The sequence below is a fragment of the Biomphalaria glabrata genome, chromosome 13 (genome assembly GCF_947242115.1).
Source record: "Biomphalaria glabrata chromosome 13, xgBioGlab47.1, whole genome shotgun sequence".
NCBI classification, from domain to species: Eukaryota; Metazoa; Mollusca; class Gastropoda; family Planorbidae; genus Biomphalaria; species Biomphalaria glabrata.
Window position 1 is genome coordinate 29,101,466 of NC_074723.1, and position 23,836 is coordinate 29,125,301.

The 23,836-nt window shown below is 38.7% G+C and overlaps 2 protein-coding genes across 2 annotated transcripts in view; both read left to right on the top strand.

Annotated features, from left to right (window-relative positions):
- LOC129922554 (uncharacterized) overlaps window positions 1-23,836 on the top strand; it is a 44,360-nt gene that overhangs the window by 12,657 nt on the left and 7,867 nt on the right. The window lies entirely within an intron of this gene.
- Window positions 19,760-23,836, top strand: part of LOC106069596 (uncharacterized) — a 28,870-nt gene continuing 24,793 nt past the window's right edge. The window contains exon 1 of the mRNA XM_013229299.2: window positions 19,760-20,062. The gene's annotated coding sequence lies outside the window, so the exon portion shown is untranslated. The remainder of the gene's footprint in view (window positions 20,063-23,836) is intronic.

The following is a 23,836-nucleotide window of genomic DNA, read 5'->3' on the forward strand; positions in this document are numbered from 1 at the left end:
TGTGTAATTGTACTATTGTAGTAGTAGTTATTACTCTTGAGGTACTAGTAATAAAAGAAGTAGCAACTAGAAGTTATTGTAGTTGTAGTTGTTTTAAATGCCGAAAATAAAATACAAAAGTTATGATTGAAAGCTTGCAGTTTTTCGCGAGTAGCAGTGGTCAGGTTGCAAATAGAAAAAAGACGATTCTTAGCAAGAGCCTAAGAGGTAAAAGGATTCTGTGTACGAAATTTCATGCTAATCCGTACCACAGTTTTAAGAGATCTCTTGATCAGTGAGTGATTTTTTGGTGTGTGTATGCCTTTGTATGAGTGAATGTGTATTTCAGTGAAAAGAATGGCGTACAATGCACCCCCTCCCCCCCTCCCCAAACCAAGAGATTGTTTCTTCTTGATAGACATCTAATGTCAATCAAAGTCAAACAAGTTTAGATTTTATATGCTGATAAACGAGATCTACTTTTGTGGTGAACCCAACAACAGTGTTTAAATGTTCTCTTGCAATATAGTCATCTATTTCTCAGCCCCTTATGGTTGTAGCCGGTTATGGTAGCCGAATTATTCCAAGCTAAGAACCCCTTTCTGCTTGGGTTGAACACAAAAAAACTTGGAGTATAAAATTTCATACGAGAGACGAATTTTTCTCCTCCCCCCCCCCCCATCCCACTTTTACCTTTCCCCACCCATCTCAGTAACAACTTTTTTTTAACGCCCCTCCCCAGCACCTTCACGTGTGTGTGTGTGTGTGGTTGGGGAGGGGTTGTTAGTCCTTTGTACTGTGACCGTCAAAAATTGGTGTTTACTCCCTCCCCCCCTCATTTTTTTTCATCTCATATTGTTGTCCCTGTAGGCGCATGAACGGGGTGGGGGGCAGCTGGTGGAAGTGACCAGGCTTTAGCAACGCCTTCGTTGTTCTCCTTCCTTCCCCTCTCTGACACACAAAGTCTTGGCTAGCTAGTAGACCAACTTAAAAAAAAAACTATTAAAAATGAGGTGAAGCATTGCTCTCTCTCTCTCTCTCTCTCTCTCACTCCGTCTCTCACTATCGCTCACTTTCATTCATTAAGTTTAGCACAAAATTCATGGATGTGAAACATGTCTTTAATCAGCCTGGAGTAATGTTTTTAATTACCCGTTAACTGTGTTGTTTATCATTTCTTATTCATTTAATTCCACGTATCAATCACTACGTGACATTGTTGACTATCGTGCAAGCTTCTAAACAAAATGGATATATAGATGTTCAATAAATGATCCACTGTCCTTCGTTGCAACATTGAGCAATGATTGAACCGGTGCAATCGATTGATTCAATATTTGCTTTCTATGTCATGTGTCATCATGGCGAAAGAGATGTGTTTAAATATTTTGTTTCGTAAGTGGATCTAAAATTGGAAAGTTTTTCATGTAATCAGCCCTTACGTATAGTCTTGTCCTGGAACTTATAGTCTAGTCATGTCTGTAGTGAGTTAGAAAAAAAAAAAAAGGATATATTCTGTATTTTAACATAACGTACTTAAACACAAATCTCCAGACGACAACAAAGTCTTACAATGCCATACAGTTTGTCCCATCAAACAATAAGGTGTTGTTTTTTTTTTTGCCGGGTAAGTCACATTGATTTATTTTTCCTTGCTAAATTATTTGTATGTAAACCTCAAGTGTTTGATGTGTGTGTAATTATGTAATTCACCTTCGTCATCTTTTTGTTCACCAATCTCTTAGTCTGAAGGACCGTTTGGGGCACCACACAAGATCTGTTGACCTTTTTTTTTTCATTCTCTCTTTTACCTTTGATAGATTCTCTTCAATGACAAGTCCGTTCATTCTCTTATGTTGTCTGTCTGCCTTCTTTTTCCTGGTACTGTTCCCTGAAGGTCGGCTCTTGCGAGCCTCGAGGACCTTGTGATATGGCCATAGAGTTTTTGTTTGCTTTTTTTTTACAGTAGTTAGTAGGTCATCATGGCTCCTATTGCTGAAATATTCCTGTCTCTAATCTCTTCGTTTGTGATGCGGTCTTTGTATGTGATATCTAGGATATTTCATTATGTAATTATTAATTCTTAATTATACACCTTTATACAAACAACACACTCAAGATATCTATATATCGATCTTTAATGTTAGGCTTATCAAAGTTTTAATATGCTCAACATCTCTGCCTGGTTTGGCAGACTAAACATTAAAAATCAAAATAAACATTTTAAAATCCTAAAAGATGTTGGTAAAATCATTAGCAAACACACCGCACTTGGACACCTATTAAAAAACTGAAATTTTAGGTCATAAGTTTAACATTTTACCATCACAGAGAAGGAATACATGCGTACTAATCACAAAAAAGAAACAGAACTATTTTGTTATTGAATCATAAAATCCAATCCACCTTTCAAATGTGAACATCACTTGTAATGTTCGAGTGAAATTGATATGACGGGTTTAATGTTATGTTATGTTAAATGCACAATTATAAGACGGCTGTGCTCAATGATAATAAATATATTATTATTATTATGTTGGAAACGAACGAGTATTCATTCTATGACACTGCCAGGGGGAAGTTTCGCTAAAGAGAAACAAAATTCATTGTAGTCCCTTTATCAGTGTCCACTGAGGAATTTTCTGGTGATGTGGCAGGTCTGCAGCAGTACCGCCCTCTGACAGGCAACGAGAATCTTCTTTGGAATGTTAAGGGCTTTGAATATTCACAATTTGACTAGAGTAGCACCATTTGTAAGATTACTAAATTTAGAGACACTTCAGGACAGAAGACATAAAACAATGAACCATAACTTACAAATACAAAAAACACACACATAAAAGTTTAGAGAGATACGAAGGTAAAGGCACATTTCTTATTCCATATGCTGGAATCCATTCATAGGAGTGGATTTTCTTCACTAGTGCCTTTAGAGCCTGGAAAGGGTTGCCAGGAACAGCCAAAAAAAGAAACATCTTATCAGAGTTGAAATGTCTGACATTCACATGACAAGATTAACACATGGATTCGCCTAGGTGTAGGATGTAAATGTCATCTCTTATCTGGCATTTAATTAAGGTATCTAGAGCGATCCATAAAAGGCGTAAATGTGTGCTGCTGTATTGCAAACAATAAGCCACAGTAAACTAACAGGCCGTAGTCTACCGGTAAAATGGACCAAGCAAGGAACACAATTCAGCAGGAACCAATATGGAAGTGTTTAGAACTGTGACCACTTGCAAGATTTGTAGGCTACCGGTACTTGTTATTTTATAATCAATATTTCCTCACAAAGTGCTTGACCTAGACCTCGTTTCGTCACTGGACGGTTGAAGTTTAAATTTACTGACATTTGTTTGGCAATCTTTCATTCCCTGAACCACTCTACCCTCCTCCAGCCCACACCCTCTTCTCTGAGCTGAAAAAAAACCCTGACCTCTAGCTCCCTTAGCCTGGAGGGAAAGAAACTTATTTCAAGCCCGATAGATTGACATAGATCAATACTGTATCAACGCTTTCCTTTTTAGCTCAAGGCCATTTCGTCCCGTACAAGATTTTTTTTTTTGGTTCAAGAAAATGTATTAATTTCTTTTTTTAACCTGTTATTTTTTTTAATAACTTATTTTATATTCCAGTTTTATTTTCATTTCTCGTCATTTTCTCTTTTAACTCTTGTCACACCATCTATTTCTTTCTCACTCTTTCACACCATCTGTTTCTTTCTTACTCTTGTCACACCATCTATTTCTTTTTCACTCTTGTCACACCATCTGTTTCTTTCTCACTCTTGTCACACCATCTGTTTCTTTTTCACTCTTGTCACACCATCTATTTCTTTCTCACTCTTGTCACACCATCTATTTCTTTTTCACTCTTGTCACACCATCTCTTTCTTTCTCACTCTTTCACACCATCTCTTACTTTCTCACTCTTGTCACACCATCTCTTTCTTTCTCACTCTTGTCACACCATCTGTTTCTTTCTCACTCTTGTCACACCATCTATTTCTTTTTCACTCTTGTCACACCATCTCTTTCTTTCTCACTCTTGTCACACCATCTATTTCTTTTTCACTCTTGTCACACCATCTCTTTCTTTCTCACTCTTTCACACCATCTCTTACTTTCTCACTCTTGTCACACCATCTCTTTCTTTCTCACTCTTGTCACACCATCTTTTTCTTTCTCACTCTTTCACACTATCTCTTACTTTCTCACTCTTGTCACATCATCTCTTTCTTTCTCACTCTTGTCACACCATCTCTTTCTTTCTCACTCTTGTCACACCATCTTTTTCTTTCTCACTCTTTCACACTATCTCTTACTTTCTCACTCTTGTCACACCATCTGTTTCTTTCTCACTCTTGTCACACCATCTGTTTCTTTCTTACTCTGGAAGTCTTCCTTCTCTCTTGTTCCTTTCGCCAATTGTTCTTTTTCTCATCATCTGTCTCTCCTTCTCTCTCACTATTTTTTCTCTCCTCTCTCCACATCCCTCTTTCTTTCTTTATCTCTCAATTTTTTTCTTTCTCTATCTCTTGAATTTTTTCTTTCTTCATCATGTATTCTTTCTTTCTCTATCTCTCAAATTCATTCTCTCTCTCTTAAATTCTTTCTTTCTCTATCTCTAAAATTTTTTCTCTCTCTCAAATTCTTTCTTTATCTCTCAAATTCTTTCTTTCTCATACATTTTTTTAAACCTCTCTCAATTTCACTCTCTCGCTCTTTCTCTACTTTTCTGTCTACATCGCTTTCTCTTTTTCAATCTCCCTTAATCTCTCCTATTCAATCTCCCTTAATTTCTCCTATTCAATCTCCCTTAATTTCTCCTATTCAATCTCTCTTAATCTCTCCTATTCAATCTCTCTCCCTCTCTCTCAGTCTCTTGCTCTCTCTTTCTCTCTCAATCTCTTTACTTTTCTTAAACCTTTCCGTCTACTCTCTCGTTCTCTTTCTCTCTTTAACATACACTTACACTTTTTTTCTTTATTTCCCTCCCTCTCTCCCTCTCCCAGCAATCTCCCACTCTCCTCATCAGATTGTCCAATCATCAAGCCGTGAGATCTATCATCGGGTCTACGGCTGAATGCAGTGTTATGTCGTTCTCACTGAGGTAGTGGGTCAAGTCCTAGAACTAGGCCCTCCACTCGACATACTCTCTTGACACAATCATATCGACTGTAACAGAGCAAAACACCCAAATCACAGTCTGGCTAGCTCACTGACTCACAAATTCACTCACTCTCTCTATCTCTATCACTCCGAGGGAGAGATATAAGCGTGACCTTGGCTACACGCGAGTTCCAGCATTTTGAACTGTAACACATTTTCCGAGTTGAACTACAGAGCTCAAATGTTCAAAGTAAAAAGAACAACAAATCAAATTTTAAAAAGAGGTTAAGCTAATTTACATAAAGATAAAATCATTAGTCGATACTTGTCAGGTCTTAGTTGAATGAAATTATTAAGTATTAATGTGTTTAGTTATTAAAAACAATTTTGAATTACAAATGAGTGTGTTATAATTAATTTATAAAGAAATTTATTTTAGCCCCAAGTTCAGCCCGACAGCCACACCATACGCACCCAGTTGTTCATAAACTATTAAACGAGGTGTATGATGATTTAAATTAAAATATGAATTTAATCTAATGATATGTGTACAATGACAATGACATATGATCAACAATAATGATAAAGAAATATAAGCGCATATAGTATGGTATGCAAAATCAATACTTATAGTAAGATTCTAGTAAATACTTAATTAGTATTTTAAAGTAAGAGTATTCACCTTAACTTATAAGGTTCAGTAATAGTGTCCACACAGTGACAATCTTTCAATCAACAACTGGCAATACACGTAGATCTATATTCCAGCCAAGATACTGTTCACCGACGATCCATAAGTAAAAGTTTATAGTAGCATCCAAAGCTCACAACTTCACAAAACACCACCAGGTCTGGATACAACAATCCGCAATCTGGAACCTCAGACTCGTAAATCAAACTTGAAACATCAGACAGAAAACCTGAGATGAAAACCTCAGTCCTGTAACCTGGAACTGAGACTTGCGATTTCACCACTGAAACCTGAGACTGAGACCCCTAAACAGGGGTCCAAATAATCCTTTATGAATATATCCAAGGCCAACGCTAAGGCTATCCAGTAACAGAAGCACAAGGAGAATTCAAGCCCTCACAAAATAGGCCCCTACTGCTTGGCTCTACAGCTCAAGATGGAGTGAAAAAAAACAAAAACGATCTACTACGAAAGTTTTTACGTCATAAGAAATTATGACGAAGTGACAAGGGGAGAGCAACTACTACACTAGGAATAAAATAGCGCGAATGACGTCATCACCTATTGATGAAATCGGCGCTATTAAAATATGAACCAATTATATTATACAACTAATTCAATAGTTGCGACAATACTGAAGAGAGGCATCAAGTAAAGTCTCCCTTTCAGACCATGCGTTCTATAGGGCAAATGATGTTAAGGTCATCTGTTTCTTTGGCCAACGGTTAACGAGCATGGTGTCATGTGGCCAGCACAACGACCACGCGCCTTTACTTCCCAAACTTAAGTTAGATACCCATTAGAGTTGGGTGAACTCAGGGACGCCCTAAAAATCCCGAAATTCAAAATCCGAGTATTCACCGAGATTCGAACCCAGGACACAATCGCTTAACCACTCAGCCACCGAAGAGAGACATTAGAGACATTTATTGCACGTAGATATACGCCAGTAGTTCAGAGAGTTTCAGTGGTTACTTAGTGCTTTCGTAGAGAATACTGAAACGAAAATATTTTGACAGTAAAATGGTTGGCCCTGCAAAATAGCGGCGTATGCTACGCCGCCGGTCGACTAGTACAAAAGAATTTCCCTAAGTTTCGAGAAACTTGAAAAAAAAAAAAAGCTTTCACGACCCCCAGTCCGCCCTTTGTTTATTTAACATGCGTCACCATAAGTTGAGGTCTTATAATTCATTAATAAGGGGACATTACTTTGAAAATTATTTTTGTTGCAGGTATTTATTGAGCTATTTCCCTTGATGCTTGTTAACTTCAAAATCTATCCCCATTGTTATCGCTAAGATTCCAGGGGGCCCTCTCTCCTCAGCCCCATAATTGATAAATGCATAACCCTCGGCCGGGGGGGGGGGATGGGGTGTCTTAGTTATCTAAGTGTAGATCATCCAAAGAATTATATTACATCGCTCACATGTTCAGTATAGGAATGAGACCATGTTAGGAGGAAAACAAAAAAAATGAAAGAGAGAGAGAGAGAAAGGGTAAAAAGAGTGAGAATCATAGAAAGATGAAAGAGAGATGTAAAGCTAGAGAAGGGTAATGAAACATTGAGAGAAAGAATGAAAAAAAAAGAGTGAGTCATTGAAAGAGGGGTGAAGAAAAAAGAGAGAGGGAGAGTCATTGAGAGAGAGGGTGAAGAAAAGAGAGTGAGGGAGAGCCATTGAGAGAAGGGTGAAGAAAAGAGAGAGGGAGAGTCATTGAGAGATGGGCGAAGAGAAGAGAGAGAGAGGGAGAGTCATTGAGAGAAGGTTGAAGAAGAGAGAGAGGGAGAGTCATTGAGAGATGGGTGAAGAGAAGAGAGAGAGGGAGAGATTGAGAGAGGGGTGAAGAAAAGAGAGAGAGGGAGAGTTATTGAGAGAGGAGTGAAGAAAAGAGAGAGAGAGAGAAGGATATTACTGTATACCAAAAGAGAAAAAGAGAGATGGTGTGATGAAATTAAAGAGAAGGATGTTGAAAAGAACGATGGAGAAAGAGGATTGATAGAGAAATATATAGAAAGATATTATATGAAAAGTCAGACAAACAGAGAGAGAGACAGAGAGAAAGGGAGAGAGAAAGAGAGAGAGAGAGAATGTAAAGTAATAATTTATTGACTACCACTTAGATAAGACCTGCCCGTTTGAAAGACTTTTGTTACTGGAATCTCTTAGGAAAGAAGTCAGCTCTTAAGTCAAGTCTTGGGCAACACGGTCGTTAAAACGTCACTTTCCCCTCCCCCCTTCCTGAAGTACCTCGTTAGGCAGTCATTGGAGTCAGGCAAGATTAGATCACATTAGATCACATATAGGTCAGTGTTGTCAATGTTGTCAGTTTGGGGTATTGGGGGGGGGGGGGCATGGCGAGACCTAAATCTAGTTAGCGACGTTTCGGCTGTTGTGGCACAGAATGACTTAACAAACAAGCCACAACTTGTCATGGGACATATAGGCCTTTCCTGGTCGATATCTGTTTCATTTTAGGACAATATATATATATATTTATATATACATTGAAATTATCATTTCCCTGTTAGAACTAACCAGAATATTATATCGGTATTAAAGGTACATGTGTGATCTGTAACGCCCACATTTTGTTCTTTAATATAAAGGTTAACGACAGAGTTATTTTCTTTTTACTCACAAGAATAATTTCTTTTTAGAATTTAGCCTCGTCCAAAAAGAACATTAAAATAAAGTAAAATCTCTGTTACAACCGTTCTCCTTTAAGCTCGCCAAAGAAGATCGCCTTTGGCTTGCGGTCGTCACCCAACAATAAGTGTCCGACCCAGAGCAGTTGTTGAATGGTAATTGTGCTTCTGTAGTGTCCACTCCAGAATCCAGCAGAAGATGCCGCCCATGAGACTGCTGCCATGTTTGGTCTGTTCATCAACCTAAAAAACAAACAAACAAGGTTACAAAGACAGTTTGTGTGGAACTCAAAATCGCCCCCCTAAGTGGTCCACCTAGAGTCTTCAGAAGGATTCGAACAAGGGACTTCTGGTTCCAAGTGCTCTACCCCTCAGCCACAGTATCTCATGTATTCATTTAGCGTACACTTATATTTTTAAAAATAATAATTATTAACCTGATCCATACATTGAAAATTAATAACACGTTACATGTAATAAAGTGAAACTAAAATTTTTTTTTTATTCTTCTTACAAAATTAAATAAATTGGCAACACGAAGAAAAAATTCTTGACCTACTTTAGGTAGTGAGCTTGCTAGAAATGACTTGACAGACTTGGACAAAACTTTCCTCTCGCAAAAAAAATAATTAATATCTCCATTGCCATATGTCATACAAACTAGATCTAGCTAGATCTAGAACTAGACCTATAGTAGGCCTATAGTTTAAATCTAGAACAAGATCTAGAATCTTGATATAGAATCTAGATCTAGAATTCATATGACTTTACACGATTTATCTTGAAATTACTATACCTAGGCCAATGTTATGATCAGGAATAGTAGGCCTTTTGGTAGGTCTATCGTGTTCGTATCCGATTCACTTCTCAATGTGATACTGGTGTTTACACAATAAATAAATCTGGACCCCTAAGTTGTCAGAAGATAAGCTATTGTCTTAATAATTCAAATTTTATTCAAATATATATATATATATATATATATATTCTAGTTTCTGAGATCTAAACGGGACGGACGGACAGACAAACCACACAAAACTAATAGCGTCTTTTCCCCTTTCGGGGGCCGCTAACAAAAACAACGGAGGTCCTGCTTCTGAAGTCCTCAAATGGAACTAACCCAGCTCCACAAATCAATGGGAATGTCCACTTCGTTAATGTTGTTGACCACTTTACATACCTGGGCAGCAGTTTCACTAAGGTCGCCTCAAACTGAGAATATGACTAAATAGGCCTCTTCACCTAACAAAGAAACTCTATGTTTATAAAGCAGTGGTTCTCACCGAACTTGTGTATGGTTCTGAGGCCTAGGTTCCCTGTAGAAGGAATCTAATGCTCCTCAAACTTTTCCATCAAAGGTGCCTTCGCTCCGCAATGGGCATGACTACATTACAAATTAAACAATATATGACTAACTAAAAAATACACGTCTTTCTGTCACACAACTCTCACTTGTTCTCTCATGTCTCACACATTCACACTAAAACTAGGACATACCACCTCGTGATTTCATCAGAATCAATTCAACGTACACAACCAAACCATCCGCCCGCCTTTTGTTTTTCATGGTTACATCAGAAACGCGCATGTACACTACATAACAATTATACTGGCCCCAAAATGACTATTTAGAGGACAAAATGTATGGAGAACTGCCTTATCTGGATACCACTGCACAATTCATCGGAGTATCTGGTTATCGAAAGTCACAAATTTGAATTAGAAATAACTATATAGTGAAATCAATCCAAGTTGTCTTCCCTTCCCAGTTGGGTAACGGACCATGAGTTTGGAAAAACGTTTGTATTCTTACATATAAAGCTCCAAAAGTAAGCCGTCCCGAGACATGACGTTAAACTGCGCGCCTCTTTGCTTAGAACTTTTAGAGCTCAAAAGTGCCCTACTTCTTTCCTATCATTGTGTCTAAAAGTAAAGTAAAGTTCCCCTTTCAGACCTTGCGATCTATGGGGGCAGATGATGTAAAGGTCATCTGTTTCTGTGACCCACGGTTTACGAGGGTGTCATGTGGCCAGCATAACGACCAACCGCCTTTACTTTTCCCCAACTAATGTCAGGTACCCATTAGAGCTGGGTGGACTCAAGAGGCGCCCAAATATCCCGAAGTTAAAAATCCCAGTCTTCGCCAGGATTCGAACCTGGGACCTCGGTTCGGAAGCCAAGCGCTTTACCGCTCAGCCACTGCTCCTCCAAATCATTGTGTCTGCCTCTTTTCTCAGTCTGCCTTCATTACCCATCACTCTGTCTCATCTTAAAGATCTCCTGGATGATGGGCACGACATGGCCTAAATTGTGCCGATGTGCCAAAACCCCCCAAAATATCCAATATCAAAATACCAAAAAGTAACTGGGAGAAACACCTCATCGATTATCTCCCTTAAGTCAATAATTCATTTCATTTCGCGCATGTGCAAGTGACTGTGACGTAAGCGGTTCCGCACCGCTGCACTCACTACGATTGTGCTTGTTTACTTCCCCCTTCCCTCATCCTGTTAAAGAGAAGAAAAAAAAACACACACACAACAATAACCCAGGACTGCTGTGCAATAAAAACACCAATTGGTCTCTAGACATGTGACAGTATAGAAACTGTAGAATTTACGTTTATTAATGAACTGGTTAATCGCCGTCACAGGACAACGGAGAAGGTTAGACTTTGAGCTTTTGGAACACGAATACTGGCGTTTCTGTTTTGGTCTACACATATTTCTGGCGGCGGGTCTAATACAGTGGTGTCACCTGGGGGGGAGGGGGAGTCCTAGGGGTGCGGACTGCACCGGATGATACCCATTTGGGATGGTGGGAATCAAAGTGACATTGCCAGACACTACTAAAAAAAAAGTCGGCGCACATTTAATATTGGCTGACCAATGTACCAACCATTGAATATATGTAATTAGCTTTCTTGTATTACGTTTCAACAATAGAAGTTAGAAAAAAAAACCTCCATTATTGGAAACGTTTATTCTTCTGCGACGCCTCTGATTACTTGTCACTAGACGCATGGGATTGAGGTATATATTTTCACTTCATTTTCAAGTATTTTCAAATGGAAAAAAAAAGTTATATAAAAAAAAAGTAAAGTTACCCCTTTCATGTATTTCTATGTTTACGAGAGTGTCGTGGGGCCAGGATAACGGCCAACCGCCTTTGGTGTTCTATGTAAGGTGCCTCTTAAAGTTGGGTTAACATTGGCGCCCTAAAAAAACCCGAGGATCAAACTCCTAGTCTTCATCGGGATAGGAACTCGAGACTTCTCAGTTCGTAAGCCAAATACTTTTACCTCAGCCACCCCCGCCCTGTCCCTCAAATTAAATATGTTTACATCTCTGAACATGAAAACAATAATAACAACAAATTTTAACAATCTAATTGAATTTGAAAAGACAAAAATCTTTCATGTTTGAACTCTGACCTCTATCAATCTTTGCAGAAGGAGATTTTGGGTTTGAAAGTAATAATCTTCATGACCTTGACCTGAAAAAAAAAACAGCTTGACCTGAGACCGTTAGGAAGTCGTTAGTCCTGGAGGACACGGTTTCACAAGCGACTGACATGGACAAGTAAACAGTTGCCAGTTGGACCAGGTTGTGAGACCTGACCAGCCTGAACAAACCAGTCCCATTTTTTTTTGGAAGTCAGTGCTGTCAAATGTACTGTCTGAATCTTTCTCAAATGACACTGACCCATCTTCTTACCTTATCTTACCATACCTTACATTACCTTACCGTATCTTACCTTAACTTACCGTATCTTACCTTACCTTACCTTATCTTACCTTACCTTACCTTATCTTACCTCACCTTACCTTATCTTCTATAGTACAGACGTTACTTCATGTTTCAATCTAGTCGTGTATGTTAATCAATACTCTGATAAGTCGTTGGCTGATTCAGGTTAGGCATTCGATGATCCCACTTTCGGTCAGAGTTACAAGATCATCTGTCGTCGAGAAGTACGTCTCCATGACTTTCACGACGCCTTCGTGAAATTGACAGGTCATGAAAAAAATGTCTAAACTATTTCAAAGATATTGTTTTTTCAGCGAAATAGTTAATCTTCAGAAAATAATGAGCAAATGTCCCAATGTGTCTCGAAGATTTTTAACTCTGGAATCTTTAGGATTTCTCTGAGTTGACCGGGCACTAATGAGGATCTGACATTAAGTTAGGGAGCGTTAACATAGTTGGTCATTGTGCTGGTCACACGACACCCTCGTTACCGTCGGTCTTAGAAACATTAGCTTTACATCGCCTGCATCGCGAATCATTACTGGAATCTTTACTTTTGCTGGTCTAGTAACGGAAGTACGTCATAATACAACTACTTCCGGTAAAATAGTCTTCTTTGTTTGTCTTCCCAATAGGTGAATCTAAGTGATTTCCGGAAAAAAAAAAGGTCGTGCATTCATCAGTTATGTATCCATCTTTTCATGTCGTAAACACGTTAATCCACTCTCAAAAGCGTGATAGACAGAATCCATATATTTTATTGTGTGTGTGTGTGTGTGTGTGAGAAAGAGCGTGTGTGTGTAACGTCGGAGCCATGCATCGCCGTCAGCTACTCAGGTCGTCTGATAAAAGTTTACCTGTTTGACACTTGGAACAACGTTACCCTTTGTGCGTATACTCCCCTCCCCCTCTTGCACGCCCCTGTTGCACCTTGCGGCCCCGTTACCTACCTGCTGTTTACTTAGACTTAAACTTTTTCTTCTTTTTTTTTTCTTTTTTTTTTCGATCAAGTTTCTTACATAGTTTGATGACCTGTGACCTTTAAAAGGCGTCTGCGGCTAAAACAAAGGGAAGTAACCAAAATAAAGATGTCTCGAAAGGGAAAGGTGAAAAACATATGTGTGTTTGTAATAGTTTACTGTATGTTTGTGTGTTCGTGTGGTGAGAATTACTGCAAGAGCGCATTCTGTATTTATGTGTTTATGTCTGTACGTTTGTGAGTGTGTGTTAATGCCTGTAAGCTGGCCTGGCTATCAAAAAGGAGGAAAAAATATAAGTTCAGTTTTAATTCTAAGGACAGCTGAACAAATCTCATTTGAGGAACGAGGATCTTAAATATGTGATTGCTCCCTTCAGAAAAACTGGAAAAATTATGGTAAAAAAAAATTGAAATTGTTTTTCAAATATTTTTTCTAAGAGGAAGAACCGCAAAATCAATGCCATATATCTCAATACAAGTGGGAAAAGCAACATTTTTTCTATAAAAAGCAAAATTAATTAATGACCACTAATTGATTAACTAGCTGGTTAATTTTTTCATTGATTCATGTGTCGTCCTCGACTATGAATTAAAAAAAAGGAAAGTTTACCTTTCAGACTTTGTGCTCTATGGGGCAGATGATGTAAAGGTTATCTGTTTCTGTGGCCAAAGGTTAACGACTATGAATAATTACATCTGAGAATGGGAACTGGGAGAGAACAAACCTATACAAAACGTATTAAGGGAAATACCTCTACATATACAGCCAAATTTCTCAATAAGTAGCATTTCTTTCCCTTTTTCGATACCAAACAAAATAATTACCAATTACCTATTAACTGATTTTTTTTATTGATTCATCTTTTGTTACATACAACAAATAATTTTGTCAAGTTTCAACATGATCAGTGAATGGGTGTGGGAGAAATAATGTGTACACATATTGTACCTGACAGTCGGAGTGATTTGATATAGGGTTTGTAAAAAAAAATATCATCATGAGTGAAACAATTTCATCTTTGTTTCAGGTGCTCAGCTTTCTACTATTGTGTCGTTAAGGTCCTATGTCTAAATCGATTGCAAGTGGACATTTTGGATAGCGATTTGGTTTTTGCTTTCATGTGACTGAGAAAAAAATAAACATATAAACGTATTTTGTTGTGCGGTCACAAAGGGTTAACGTCAAAATCGTTAAGTCACCGATTGAATAATCCTTTTTAGCAGTAGCGTAGCTAGGTATGGGGGGGGGAGCATGGGGGACTTGACTTCTTTAGTGTCCTATGTATATTACATTTTACATCATGACATGATATAATGGCGTAATATTTAATGTAAAAACAAATTTTGGACACTCATTTGGGGGACTCCTCAAGTGGGGGCCCGGGTGGGATATTCAAATTTGGCCACCTCCCCACCTCAATGCTTTTCAAGTCTATTAAGGGATTTCACGATGCATTTGTAAATCAGTAATCTGCACTTTTTTTGGACTTTATGTTTACGATTCAGTTTTCACTCTTTAAATAATAATAATTAAAAAAAACTGTTTAAGAGAAAAAGAAGAGAAAGGGATATGAAGAAATATTTTAGCGATATACCGGACGCACGAAAAAGCTTAATATTTATGGATTTACCTCTACGTATGTCTCCATAAGTAGAATTGGTGTGAAAGGATTAACAAAATGTTGGAGGCTTACTCTAGATCCGATCAGATCAACTTTCTGAACTGTCTACATTGCCCCTTACATTTTGAATATACAATAAATCTATTGGTTTCACGGTTGTTGCAGCCTAAGCTCAGGGCCCGCCTTGTGTAATTGGAGGGCCTAGGCAAAAGAAATTGGGTGGCCCAGAATCATATTTAAAAAAAAATTAAGACCGAAAAATACGTAATGAATTAAAAACCTTCACGTATCTACATTTAAATCAACAAATAAGTTAAATTCAAATGGCGCAATTTCCGTAGCGGTCAATTAGCGTTCCTTAAGCCTCTAAAACATGTACGAACAAATGTCACAAACCGATTTTTCATCCCAATCAAAGCACCGATGGCATGAATGTGATTCCTGGACGATCCATGATCACGTGACTAGAAATAACGCTTCAACATCTCACCAAAAGGAAGCACCAATGGTCTTCTAACACATGCAGTCTAACAAGTTGAGCTAAACATTCGTGGATATACCTTGAATCAAAGAAGGGAGTCTTGGAGCTAGGCTTGTAGACATAGAGACATAGAGTTGTGCTATGTTTGACATTTAATCCATGTTCCGAAATTTTTATCTAAAAAAATTTCTTTGAGTGTTGTGCGAGGCCCTCACCAACATTAAGCCCTAGGCGGCTGCCTACTTTGCCTCTGCCTAAGGCCGGCCCTGCTAAGTATCGTGCTGAATCGTGGAGGTTTTCATACGTCTCTAACAAGAGGGAAAACTCAGCACAATTTGGCCACAAAATCTGTTACCGTTAAGCCAGGCGTTGTGAAAATGGAAGCATGATCTACAATTAGAATTAATGAGCGGTCGCCCACGAAGTCTTAGCACACATTTTGATTAGATGTTTGACCGTCCGGGATCTTTAGGGCTCCTCTGAGTCCACCCAGCACTAATGGTTACCGGACACTAGTTTGGGAAAAGCAAAGGCAGTTGGTCGTTGTGCTGGTCACATGACACCCTCGTTAACCGTGGGCCACAGAAACAGATTACCTTTACATCATCTGCCATATAGATCGCAAGGTCTGAAAAGGGGGAACTTTTTACTTTACTACTTAAGACCGCCAGCAATTTTTGTGGATTCGCTAGCAGTCTGGGTGTCATAACGTTTGCTCTCTTGTTATATCGGAGCTCTTCGGTAAACCATACACACAGGTGTTGCATTAATAGAATTCTTTCATGTTCGCCATGTACGTAACACACATGCACACTTACACACACACACACTTAAAAGTCAAGTGCTCTTAATTGCTCCGGCTCCCCCGCACACATATTACCCCTTACCCTCACACACATTTATTATGTTTATATGTATATATGCTCACCAGAGCGTGTAGTTACAACTGAATGAGCCTTGATACTCAGGGGAAAGGTGGAACTGTTGGCAATATGTAAATGTTGTCTCCTGACACATATATTGTTCAACTGGATTATTGAACACCTTCGCAAGTCCGTTAGACATGTTCTTAATTCATTGATAGGTTTGTGGCTTCCTCGTACGTATGTATCCCGGCACTGTGCCTAATGAAAACCTATGTTCCCTAATTTATTTCTAATTTTTCGAATGTTTCCTAAAATATGGAGATTATTGTCTTCTGTGTGACAGCAAAATATGAAGATTACTGTCTTCTGTGTGACAGCAAAATATGAAGATTATTGTCTTCTGTGTGACAGCAAAATATGAAGATTACTGTCTTCTGTGTGACAGCAAAATATGAAGATTACTGTCTTCTGTGTGACAGCAAAATATGAAGATTACTGTCTTCTGTGTGACAGCAAAATATGAAGATTATTGTCTTCTGTGTGACAGCAAAATACGAAGATTACTGTCTTCTGTGTGACAGCAAAATATGAAGATTATTGTCTTCTGTGTGACAGCAAGAATGACAGACGAGGTACGGATTCGGGACTCCAGAGACTACAATCCTAAGTGAAGGCAGCCATCTTGTTTCCTAGCGAAACTTTCCGAAACAAAAAAGTATTTGTGAGTATTGGAGAACCACAAACCTGGAAATAGCAAGTGTTTGTTTGGTGTATCCGGTGAATACGGTTGCATTGATAAGAGTTTGAATAAACCATGTAATAATTAGTTGGTACTTTTCAGCCACATTGGACATTTTCACGACAACCCAAACAATTGAAACTTTAACCCTTTCTCTCCTATTTGACGATACCATCGTTGATTCGACTCCATTAAATTAATTTGTTGGTCTTTTTATAAACATGAATGTGTGTCACCTAAAAAGAGCATGCATTCCCCTTGAGTTCTATACCAAGTAAAACATTTTCTGATTACACAAAGCGATAGAAGTTTAAATCTTAACAGGGAAGTGAACTACAAATGAACGAAATGAATAATTCCGTCGGATCATGGAAAAATAATTACGGAGAGAAAGAGTTAATCTTAACAGGGAAGTGAACTACAAATGAACAAAATGAATAATTCCGTCGAGTCATGGGAAATTATTACGTAGAGAAAGAGTTAATGTCGTCAACGAACTAAAAGCTACACACAGAAAAGCTGTAGGGTCTGCGGTGCTACAAAAATGCAAAAGTATTTGTTCATTTATTTCAAAATGCTTCTCAGCATGTCCTTCATTCTGTACACAGGATACACACAAAAGGCTCGCTATTGAGTCAATTAATTAGTTACTGGCAATCAATTCTTTTGTTTGATACAGACAATGGAAATGAATTCTACAGTATTCAGATATATGGTTCAATATTTGGAGTTTAGTCCCCCTAAGATAGTTGTGCACGTTATTTCTCCCACACCCATTCTCGGATCAAGTATTTACTGTGTACCAAACAAAGCACGATTAGGCTTTTAGTCAATTATCATGAATGAATTTGGTTTGATATCGAAACTAAAGAAATAATGTATACATTATTGTAAGTGTGGAGTTCTTCCCCTTAGATTAGCTTTGTTGTTTTAAAAAAGTTTTTTTTTTTAAATTTTGCTTGTTGCACTTTGGGCTTGTTTTTTTATTTTTAAAATATTTTTTTATATTTTTCTTCTTGTTGGAATGGAGCGTGGTGGCCGATAGGTAAAAGCCCTTGGATACCGAACGGAAGTGTCTCGAGTTTAAATCCCAGTGTAGGCTTGGATTTTGAAGTTCATTTTTTTTTATGACACCCTGGAGTCAAAGTTGTGCTGGACACATCACTCCCTCGTTAGCCATCGGCCACAGAACCGTTACATTATCTGCCTCCATAGGTCTGAACTGTGAGTACTGTTAACTGGGTTTATCCTAACATAGAATAGTGAGTCCAAGAAACTCAATTATACTATACAAGAGACATATTTTCAGCTGACTGTCATTCTAGTCTGTGGTAAGTCTCTCGAACGTACTCATAGTGTTCTACACTCTCCAGCATTCTCAAGTAGGTGAAAGATCACGCTGCCTTGCTTGATGTAGGTCAGTCACGTGACAATAATGGGGGTCATGTCATCAGAACAGGGTATACTTCAAACAGTTCAAGTACCGCTACTGTTGTGTGTTTGTGCGTGAGATGAGTTAGGAGGTTGATTCTCTTGTCCCCCTTTTCTATTCCTATACTTACTGTATCGAAAGCTTTGGGAAGGCGTTGGCTTTGGCAGTCAAATGTTTCAGTATTATTACCAAAATGAAAAAGAAAAGTACGATACTTTTTTTTTGTTTAATGTACGAATGTTAGCTTTGTAATACTTTGTAAACGTAGCAAGTTAAGTATTGTTTCCCTTTCAGACCTTGTGGTCTATAGGGCAGATGATGTAAAGATATCTGATTTTTTGGCCTACGGTTAACGAGGGTGCCATGTGGCCAGCACAACGACCAACCGCTTTTACTTTTCCCCAACAAATGTCAGGTACCCATTACAGCTGGGTGGACTCAGAGGCGCCCAAAGATCCTAAAATTAAAATTAAATTCAAACCCGGGACCCCTGTTCAGAGGGCTTTACTGCCAAGCCACTGCGCCTCCTATACTTGTAAAAAGTAAAAATATACGATGTTTGACTGAATAACATAAACCGCTTTGGTACCTATCAAGGGGGCTTGAGTTCGAATCCCGAATCAAATTAACTTATGTTTGCTGAGCGCCTTAATACAGAAAGAAAACATTTTCCGAGATGCCCCCTCTCCACAGAGATACACACTGAGCTGGGTTGAAAGAAAGACTATACAAAAGCTATTCCTATTCCAAAGTATTCCAAACAATTATGCAAACGTCTCTAATAAATCTAGAGACAAAAGCTCACACACCGATATACCATAGTTGGATTTATACCTAGATCTAGTTGCTAAGTTCAAATTAAGTTTAGAACGCAATAGACTTTAAACTAAACCCAAAACATACGTTTGCATTAGCCTGGCTACACAGCCACTTAGAACACAACGCTGCATTTGGGCTTAACAGTAATCTCCCTTGTTGTACTACAATACTGAGTTTGCTTCCAATGGGCCACTTAACTCCAAAACGTTTCAGGGGCCTAACTCAAGGATCTTTTGTCTGAAGATAACAGCTGGGTTACCCCCCCCCCCCCCCCCGCGCTATCTCATTCAATGCCATTCAACAAGAACGGAGTTTTAAAAAAAACAAGCAGCTAAGTAATTTTTTGTTAAGTTGGTTTGGCAATTTACCATTTAAAAGGTTCATAGCCCATAAGTAATATTTCTTTTTATATACAACGATAATGATGATGATAATTACTACCATGAAATAAAAAAAAATTGAAAATCGAAACGACTTTGCTGATATTTGACTACACCGGATATAAGCAAGAGAATGAACTCTGAGCTCCGCTAAGCGGACCACTCTCGTCACACTCGCGTGTATACCTCACTTCCCCCCTTTAATTTTCCCACAGACAAAATGTTAGGTTTAAACCTAGACTAATTTCATGAGCTTAAAAAAAAAAGGTGTTATTCAGTTAGGACTGGTTGATTTAGATCTAGATCTCTATAATCTTGATTTAATCTAAGCATTGCTAGCTGTACCAGTAGTCTTTCCAAAAAGACTGTATTATAACAGTGTTGTTTTCTTTTCTTAGGAACATCCTAGATCAAATCGAAGCCTGGAAATACTGTACTATACATAATACTGTACTCTTTGATGTGCTGTAGATATAAATACAGGTGAATCATTAGAGTATTGCAGTTTGTGGAGTAGTTAGATGCTAAGGAACCAGTTCTTTCAGAGATTGTTGCTGATCAGGCTTAAAGGTAGGTTTACTCAAATAGAAAGTATCAATCAATCAATCAATCAATCAATCAATCTATCTATCTATCTATCTATCTATCTATCTGTCTGTCTGTCTGTCTGTCTGTCTCTCTCTCTTTGTCTGCCTGTCTGTCTGTCCGTCCGTCGTCTGTTCTCTCTAATTCTTATGTTATGTCCAATTAAATATGTATCGATTTATCGATCCTACAAATCAATCCTATTATTTACCTCTATATATCACTCTCTGTGATTGTTGATGTAATGTGAACACACAACGTAATGGAAGCGATTTCTTGAAACTATCCTTCAGCGGTTCTAAATCTCTGACACAATGTTGCTGTTTTATTTTTTCAAGCTGTTAGAGTATCGGGTAATTTTATAAATAGTCGTATTAGACATAAACGATATGATAAACACTATATTTTTTTTTAAATATCGATAGACTCCACTCTAATTTCTTTAAAAAAACAAGTCTATCAGAACTAGGCCGTATGGTAGGTCACTCAACAGTTGTTTCCTTTAGTCAAACCAACAAATAAGAAGAATTATGCTAATATAATGTACCTGTTTTGAATATTGATTGCTCTTTTTTTCGAAACCTTTTATGACCATGACAGTATAGTAGTATAGAGACCTCAATGACTAGGGCTGTAAAGACACTTTTATGACTACACTTTGTAATGTAACCACTTTAATATTGTCTATCTTAGTCTCCTAGTGGTTTTATCTTCATTTACAGAAACATCTAAATCTAATATAGCAAGTAGTAATGCTCAAAGATTAATGTACATTTTTATTCCATATGCTGGAACAAATTCATATAAGTGCTCTTTCTTCTCTGGTGCTATCAGAGGTAGGGAGCGCGGTGGCTGAGTGGTTAAGCGCTTGGCTTCTGAACTTGGGGTCCTGGGTTCGAATCTTGGTGAAGACTGGGATTTTGAACTTCGGGATTTTAGGGCGCTCCTGAGTGAAGGCGGGTGGTCGTTGTGCTGGCCACATAACACCCTGCTCATTAACCGTTGGCCAAAGAAACAGATGACCTGAACACCATCTGCCACATATATTGCAATGTCTGAAAGGGGAACGTCACTCTAACTTTACTTTCATCAGAGTTAGGGTGACCCGATACCTTCACGCCCATGGGAGGACAAAAAGGAGGACAAAGCCCTCCCGGGTAGGACGCCCTTAAAAACTAGGCTTACTTTGTGTTAGATTATTTCAGGAAATCAAAGGTTGTAAAACTACTTTATTTTGCATTATATTTCTCAGATGACGTAGTTTATCATGTGCGCAATAGTGGTGTAGCGATTCATCTCGTACTTTGTCAGACAAAAATGCATCATTTTTTAACCTGTTTCTGATGAATTTTAGTTCCAAATACGGACATTTTCACACTTAAAACCAATGCCTGCCGGACGGAGGACAATACCCTAAAAAGGAGGACATGTCCTTCTTCTGCTAGACGCCTGGCAACCCATACGTAAAGTTGAGAACTTGATCAAGAGTTCGAAAAAGTCCATTAAGACGATGTAGTTTGAGAATCGAAGATTCTATTTATCGATTACTCAGTACTTCGTGTGTTATCTTGGGGCTTCGATTACGTACTGTTTCTGCTGGAACACAAAGAAAAGTGTTTATATAGGAACATTGATCTTCCAAAAGTGTCGTATATTGCAAGTGAGTTGTTGGACTTGGACACCAATGTGTCGCTCAGAAGCGTCGCTGTTAACGTCCCTTTAACCTTTACCCGAGACGATAGCACTGACCTATACATATTAGTAACGATTATTAAGATATTACCTTAGAATCTAAACAATGTTGATTTTCAAGTGAATCATTAGGTCAAAGATCAGAGTGTTTTGTCTCCGTCGTATGTGCCCTCAAACTATTTTCTAGCCGTCTCTGTTACGTCATTACGGGGTGGGTAGAAGATGACATTATTACACTATACACTATTGTCATGATATGAGCCTGCCATTTTTATGGATACGTAGGAGGTGTGTGTGTGTTTATGTAGGCTAAGGAAGTGTGTGGTAGATCCGTGTTTTTTCCCCCTCCCGACTGTCTCTGCACTCCAAGACAAATGCTTGAAAATTGTAAGACCATTCTCATTCACTAACCTATGTACAAGTTCATTACTCATGAGATCACACATAAGGTAGGCCTTTTCCCCCTAGTATTCAAAAGAAAAGATGCTGCCTGGTTTGCTGTTCGGATTGTCATGCCCCCAGTTCGAACCTTGTCCCCACCCCCATGCAGTCCTTCAGGAGGTTTGAACAAGGACTTAATCATCTTCATTTCTTAGTAAATCCCCCTCCCCTTTAAGACCTTGATATCTATACGGCAGATGATGTAAAGATTATCTGTTTCTGTGGCCCACGGTTAACGAGAGTGTCCTATGGCCAGCACAACTAACGTCAGGTAGCAATTAAAGGCTGGTGGACTCTAGAGATCTCGAAATTAAAAATCCAAGTTTTCACCAGGACTCGAATCTGCCCCCCCCCCCCGGCCTGTTTGGAAGCCAAGCGCTGTACCACTCCGCCAACGCATCCCTTTTCATTTCGTAAAAGAAATTCCAGAGAACAAAACCAACAGAGTGTTACGTGAAATGCTTACATTTGCTAACTAGAATGTCTTAGCACACATGTGACCAAACAACGGCCGGTAACCCGTTATACACATATGTTCCTACTTAGAGCTAAGAATAAAAAAAGGTAAACAAACACGCATGACTGCACACAATGGTGTAGTCTCTATGACATTAACCTACTAACCTTGTGTGTAAATCGCGATAGTCTGCGAAAGTCTGCGTCATGATAAAACTATCACAATAAATAAAGCCACCACGTGTCGGAGGTCCATGGGAGGTGGTCCTGCTAGGGCCAGCCCCGCAACCCAAGAACCACGCTGGTTTAAAAAAAAAATATTTTCAAGCCAATACTAGCCTATGCCATGTGACGAATATGTTGGTCTTTATTGATAGTTTATTGATACTCTGCAGGCAGACGTTACTAATGGGCATCTAGATCAATAGCCCGACACTAATATTTACACTAATTTATTGCATCTCTCTCTCTCTTTCTCTCCCTCTCTCCTTCTCTTTCTCTCTTCCTCACTTATCTCACTTTGTCTCCCATTCTTTCTCTTCCCGTTCTCTCCTTCTCTGTCCTCTCCCCCCTCTCTCTCTCACTCCTCTCTCGCACTCTCTCCACTCCTTTCTCCTCTCAGTGGCGTAGCTAGAGTCGGGGTGCCTTCGGGGCCCCCCACATTTTTTACATTAAATATTACGCCACTTCCATGTTATCTTGCTATTCACTTGGAGTCAAAACTACTAGACAGCATTAATCTTTAATTCTAGAGGATGTTATAGATGACCTTTGTTGCGCAGAAAGCTCGACGTGAGGCGATATGAATTGAGATTTGTCAATTTGTGTATTATCTCGCCAATAAACAACGGTATTATTCATTAAAAGAGTCTTAATGATTTTTTTTTTTACTTTTACTTATATATTGTACTAATTAGAATTTAGACTTATTTATTTATTAAGTACATTATCTCATGTCATGATGTCGAATGTCAAAATGTATGGGCCCCTAAAAAGGTCAAGCCCCCCCCCCGGCCCCCTAAATCCATAGCTACGCCACTGTCTCCTCCCCCCCCCCCGGGTCGCTGTGTGTGTGTGTGGGGGGGGGGGCTGTACTCTGCTTTACTTATATTAATGTTGTGTGAGCGTGTCTGTGTGATCAGAGCGTGTGTGTGTGTGTCTTGTAAAACA